The sequence below is a fragment of the Theropithecus gelada genome, chromosome 3, assembly GCF_003255815.1.
Source record: "Theropithecus gelada isolate Dixy chromosome 3, Tgel_1.0, whole genome shotgun sequence".
NCBI lineage: Eukaryota > Metazoa > Chordata > Mammalia > Primates > Cercopithecidae > Theropithecus > Theropithecus gelada.
In genome coordinates this window covers 157,179,678-157,185,290 of record NC_037670.1, presented here as the reverse complement: position 1 = coordinate 157,185,290, position 5,613 = coordinate 157,179,678, and the positions used below count along the sequence as shown (strand labels likewise).

General features: G+C 44.4%; 1 non-coding gene across 1 annotated transcript; it reads right to left on the bottom strand.

Annotated features, from left to right (window-relative positions):
• Window positions 1-1,719: 1,719 nt before the first annotated feature.
• Window positions 1,720-1,824, bottom strand: LOC112621927. The gene has a single exon (XR_003118849.1). It is a non-coding gene; the product is annotated as a small nucleolar RNA SNORD46 (small nucleolar RNA).
• Between the last annotated feature and the right edge of the window lie 3,789 nt (window positions 1,825-5,613).

The following is a 5,613-nucleotide window of genomic DNA, read 5'->3' as shown; positions in this document are numbered from 1 at the left end:
GGCACAGCATCTGGGTGGAATAGGGGTGGAAAGATGGGTTGGTAACAGGGAGTCAGAGAAGGAACAGAAGATGAGTCAGAAGCCTAGGATTTTGATCCTAATATTGCTGCAAACTGGTCATGACCTTGGGGAGGTTAATGATATTGTGGGTCTCCTTATTTGGTGCCTTGAATGTGGGCGCCCATATAGTTGATGGGGCTACGGGGATAGATTCAAGTAGGATTATGGAAGAGAATGTACAATTGGGTACCTTCTCTGCCAAAGGCATGCTGGGACTTGACTTAATGGAATAATCAGGGTTTTCCAAATAAACAAACATAATTTTGTTGCATTTTTTTTTTCCTTGAGCCAGGATCTTGCTCTGTCACCCAGGCTGGAGCGTAGTGGCGCAATCATGGCTCACTGCAGCCTAGACCTCCCAGGGTCAAGAGGTCCTTCTGCCTCAGCCTCCCTAATAGCTGGGACCACAGGCACTCACATACAACTAATTTTTTTAAAAAATTTTTGTAGAGACAAGGTCTTGCTATGTTGCCCCAGCTGATCTCCTGGCCTCCAGCAATCTTCCCGTCTCAGCCTCTGAAGTGCTGGGATTACAGGCATGAGCCACTGTGCCTGGCCCAATTTTGTTGCATCCTTGATGCCAAATTTCTCCTTCTTCAAGAAACCTCAGTCTTTGCTACTAAGGCCTTCAACTGATTGGAGGGGGCTCCCCCACATCATGGGGGGTGATCTGTTTTTGGTCAAAGTCTACTGAATTAAATTTAATCACATGTAGAAAATTATTTAAAAATCATAAAAATTCACAGCAACATTCAGAGTGGTGTTTGACCAAACAACTGGGCACCATAACCTAGACAGGTTGACACATGAAATCCACCATCACACTCTTTCATTTAATGCCCACAGCAACAACGCAAAGGCAGCATTAGGAATCTGCAGTGCCGAGGCTGGGTCTGAGGCGGCTATGGCTTCATCTTCTCATGGTACCATGCTGTATCTTGTAGATGATCCTGAAGATTTCACAACAGGGAGACTTCAACTCTTTGTGACTCTCTTTTTCCCCCTGCAACTATCTTTATTATGGTTGACTCAACATAAGATGCTATCATAATCAGCAGAATTATAAAACTGCACCGGAGGTACCAAAATAGGCCATTTACCATGGATAATGACCCTCACATCATCAAACTTTAAAAATACACATGAAAGTTGTACAGTCTAGACATTTATAAAATACATAGCTAAAAAGAAGATACGGGGCTGCCTCTTTGGGAGGCTGAGGCTGGATTACTTGGGCTCAGGAGTTTGAGACCAGCCTGGGCAACGTGACAAAACCCTGTCTGGACAAAAAAATTACACAAATTAGCCAGGCGTGGTGACATGTGCCTGTAGTTCCAGCTACTTGAGGGGTTGAGGTAGGAGGATCACTTGAACCCAAGAAGTCAAGGCAGCAGCGAGGTGGGATCACACCACTGCATTCTAGCTTGGGTGACAGGTAAGACCCTGTCTCCAAAAAAATAAAAAAAAGATATGGGGTTCCACAAGGAGGATTATATTACACAGTTAATACATGAAAATTAAAGAGCCATCCATGGAGAAGCCACAATGGCACAAAATTTTTTTTTAAAGCAACCACAGATTCTATTTTTTCTACTGTTCCTACCCGCAAAGAGCTCCCAATGTTGACCCCACCTCCCTTTTTGTTCCTTTGTTTCTTTTTAACAGTCAGTGTAACTATGACAAGTCCTTGCATGGGCAAGTGACACACAGGTGGCCCAGGTGGCCACAGCCACACCTGAAGATACATTTTTCATCACTCCAGTACCCCCTTTTCAAAGCAAGGTCATGATCTGCCAGTAGCCATAGCCTTGGCGTTGTGTCTCACTCTGACACTTAGCAGCTACTTTGTAACCTGTAAATTTGAATCTCTGCTGAATGGTTCAGGGAAAGCCACCATTCCCTTAACAAAGTCTGGAAGACATTTGTGAGGTACCAGGCACTGGTAAGGACTGAGGCTAAATATGACTGAGACACAGACCTGTTTGAGTTGCTCGGTGTAGCCAATCTTGAGAGGATTATGGTACAATGAGCAAATGTTTGGAAAGTGCTTTTCATATTGTGAAATGTAAGCTCTAAGTTTTCACATGCTCATTGTAGGCACTGATTGTGCACACTTCCCATGAGCCGATGAAAATGATGTAGTTGGCTTCATTGTCACCGTGGTAGTAACTACACATTGTGTTATTGTCAGCATTTATTTGCTTAAAGTTTTAAGAAGTATACTAATTGCTTAACCACTTGTAAAATCTAAGGAAACCCAGAAGAAATGCTAATGAAAAATGTGAACTGAGACTCCACAAAGATTTTCACCAAAGAAAAGAAAGAAAGATTAGGAACGAGAGGTGTCATTAGGCAGGATTGATTTTTTTTAATGCCAGATGCTAAAAATCAAACTTTTACGAGTGGGGAAGAACACGGCATGGAAAATGCTGCATCTGTGAACCTGAAGACTCCTCTCATGCCCCCATAACTTGTATTCCACTTGGGAAAATGCCTTCTTCTAGGAAGATAAGTTCTGTAGTTCAGTTGTCCCATGATTGGACAGGGAAGGGGGCAAATTTCTGCCATCCATTCATCACCTTTAATGTCACAGATGATTCGTTCTCAGGGAAGTTATATTTGGGCCCAAGGGTTGAAATTAGAAAAATAATGTTTTCACCCTGAAATGTGTGAATAAATAAAACATATATTTTGCCCGTGTAAAAGGATTATTATTCCTTGACCAGTGATTTTAAAGATACACCGATGGCAAGAAAATTAGTTTTCTCAATTCACATAGGCTCTAAAATAAAAGTGACCTGGAATTAAAACAAACAAACAAAAAACCCGAATGGTCCCCTAGAAGCCTAAATTTTGGCCTAGGAAGAGATCAAGGACAGTCTCTGTTCAGGTGTCTTTTTAGCAGCTATTTAGCATTCATATCCCCAATACTCTCCAAAAAGCTAGTTAAGTCTATTCCCTTTAGTTTAGAAAAAGTCTGTAACTGAGCTTTTAAAAAAAATTATTTAAAGTGAAGAACCAAAATAGACTATGGGCAAATAAGTTTTTGTTCATGTTCTGCCCCTACTTCTTTTTTCTGGGCCTCAGTTTCTTTATCTGTAAAATGCAGAGGTTGAAAATGTGTAGGTTTAATCTCTTCCTGTTCCTTCCAGATTCCTGAAATCACAGATTCCTCACATCATGACCTTTCCCCAGTGCCACTTAGATTGCTCAGGCCAGCGAAGCTGGGGAAATCACAGTTGATTTCATGAGCTCTGCCTGGAACCGAAGCTTTTTACTCTCCTTCCTCTCAGCAGGCCCTGGCTGTGCCCGGACTAGTGTGGGCAGGGATGGTAGGCAGGATTCTGGGGCCAGGCAGGGTCCGAGGGCTTAGCTTCATCCCTGGGAAGTGCCTCTGAGACAAACATTTGGTGAGGAGACAGGGGGATGTGTGGGAAGGGGGTTGCTATGGCAACCCCTGAAATGTGCAGGCTCCAGACCCGTTGCCTGCCCCCTCTGGCCTCGTGCTGCTCCTAGAGGTCTTTTCGGATGAGAGGGGAACAAATGTTGGGAGTTACATGGGAATCTGAGTGCATTCCCAGAAATCCTCCTGCAGCCCCCAGCCTCTCTATGGCTTCCAGAGGGGGGACCCAGCGCCAAGACACCATATAGCACATGCCAGTATGCTGCAGCCAAGAAACAGCTTCTCTGTGCCTCGCAGTCTGTCTACAAGGCCCAACTCGAAGCCCACCTGCTCCCTTCCTCTGGGCCCCTCAGTATGTTTGTCAGCACTGATGTGCGTTATTTGTGTGTAAGTATTCATAAGGTTTCTCAGCTGTTGAAGCCTGAACGTCAACAGAGTAGTTAGCCTCGGTAGAAACTGTTTACATGGTAAGTCACGTGTTTAACTATGCATCAGTAGCATCGGAAGAAATTGCTGGAGGGGGCAGAGAGATCTGTGCTCCCGCATAAGCTATGGATAAACGAGGGGAGGTGAGGTCAGCGTGGGACTCACCCAGAGAAGCCAGGGAGCTGAAGGAGAGAGAGAGAAAGTGGGAGGGAGTGGAGAGAAGGGAAGGGAAGAGGGGGAAGAAAGAGGGTGTGTGGAGAGAGGGAGAGGAGGGAGAGAGAGTGAGATTGAATCGTGAGATAAAAGATTAGCTGATGCTTTGGAAAGGAGGTAAGAAAATTAGAGGCAAAGACAGGTACAATTTAATTAGGCAAAAACTACATGTAAACAACACTTCCTAGCTACAGTAAGGAAACGATTTTGGTTTCAGTTCCTGAGCACTGGGGTCTCCAGGTCTCCCGTGCAGGGCGGGCTCTCGGCGTTTTTCTCTGAAGCCCCTTGCAGACCCAGTCTGCTGCTGTCTGCAATGGCTGGGGGGAACTGTAATCCGCTTGAAATTCATGAGCAAATCCTCAGAATGGCCTCAACTGCTCCCTTTACTCTTCAACCACAAGCCTGTTAGAAATAAAAAAGATTTCTATTCTCTCAGCCACTCTGCTGCCACGGAGCTGTCAATGCCAGCAGCTGTTGGGCCAGGGTATTCGTACACATGTGAGTCCATCACAGTTTGGTGTGTGCGTGGCCGAGCTGATGCCAGCTTGGTTCGTCTTCTTCCATTCTGTTCCTTCGGCTTTTTTCTCAGACTCCCTTGCTTGGAAGAAAGTTCTGGCAAGAGCCTATACGTATGATATGAAAACAAGATTCTGTGTATACTATATATAGTTGTGCACAGGTGTTACATAAGAAATTCATGTGCTATGGGTGTGAAACGTGGTCAGAAGACCCAGATGCATAAATCTATTTATTCACAGCCACGTGCATTTGTTTGCAAGTAACCTGGTGGTCCCAGCCCTGGTCCAGAGAATTACTTAGGACCATTCAAAATGAACCATACTTGTCAACATGTTTGAAAAGCCAATTAATGAAAAAAGAAAATGTCAAGTTGTTTCCAAATCGATCTAAGTAATATTTTTTTTAAATGCTCCCAATGAAAGTTATTTATGAGACAGTTCCTATCATTTTACACACAGAAAGCTTTAATGGCTGTTGTCTGTGAGGGAAAAAATTCAGATTCTGGCTGGTCATTCAGGGTGCTCCACTGTCTGCACCTAGGATTATTCATCTTTAAGGCTATGTTTGCCACTGCTCCTCCACAGAGCTTATTTTTTATTGTATCTTTTGACCATGTAAAAACATCAGTTTCTTGGACACATATCATTGATATGCATGACCAGTTTGCAGATGGGCCAAGGCTGAGAGGGATAATGAACTTATTTATTCAACTAATGTTGAACACCTAGGCTGAGCTGGGCTTGGTTCCACCACTGGGCATGCAGCAGGGAAGGAAACAAAGCCCTCCTGTTCTCATGGAAAGCTTGTATGCTAGTGGGGAGACAGACCCATGTTCTGGAGGGGTAAGTGTTACGGAGAACCATCCTGACTGCAGAAAGGTGGCCTCTCCAAGAAGGTGGTCTGTGAGAGGAGACCTGTATAAAATGAAGGGGAGCATTTGCTGAGATTCAGGAGACGGGTGTTTTTGGGCAATGAGAGCAGCAGATGCAAAG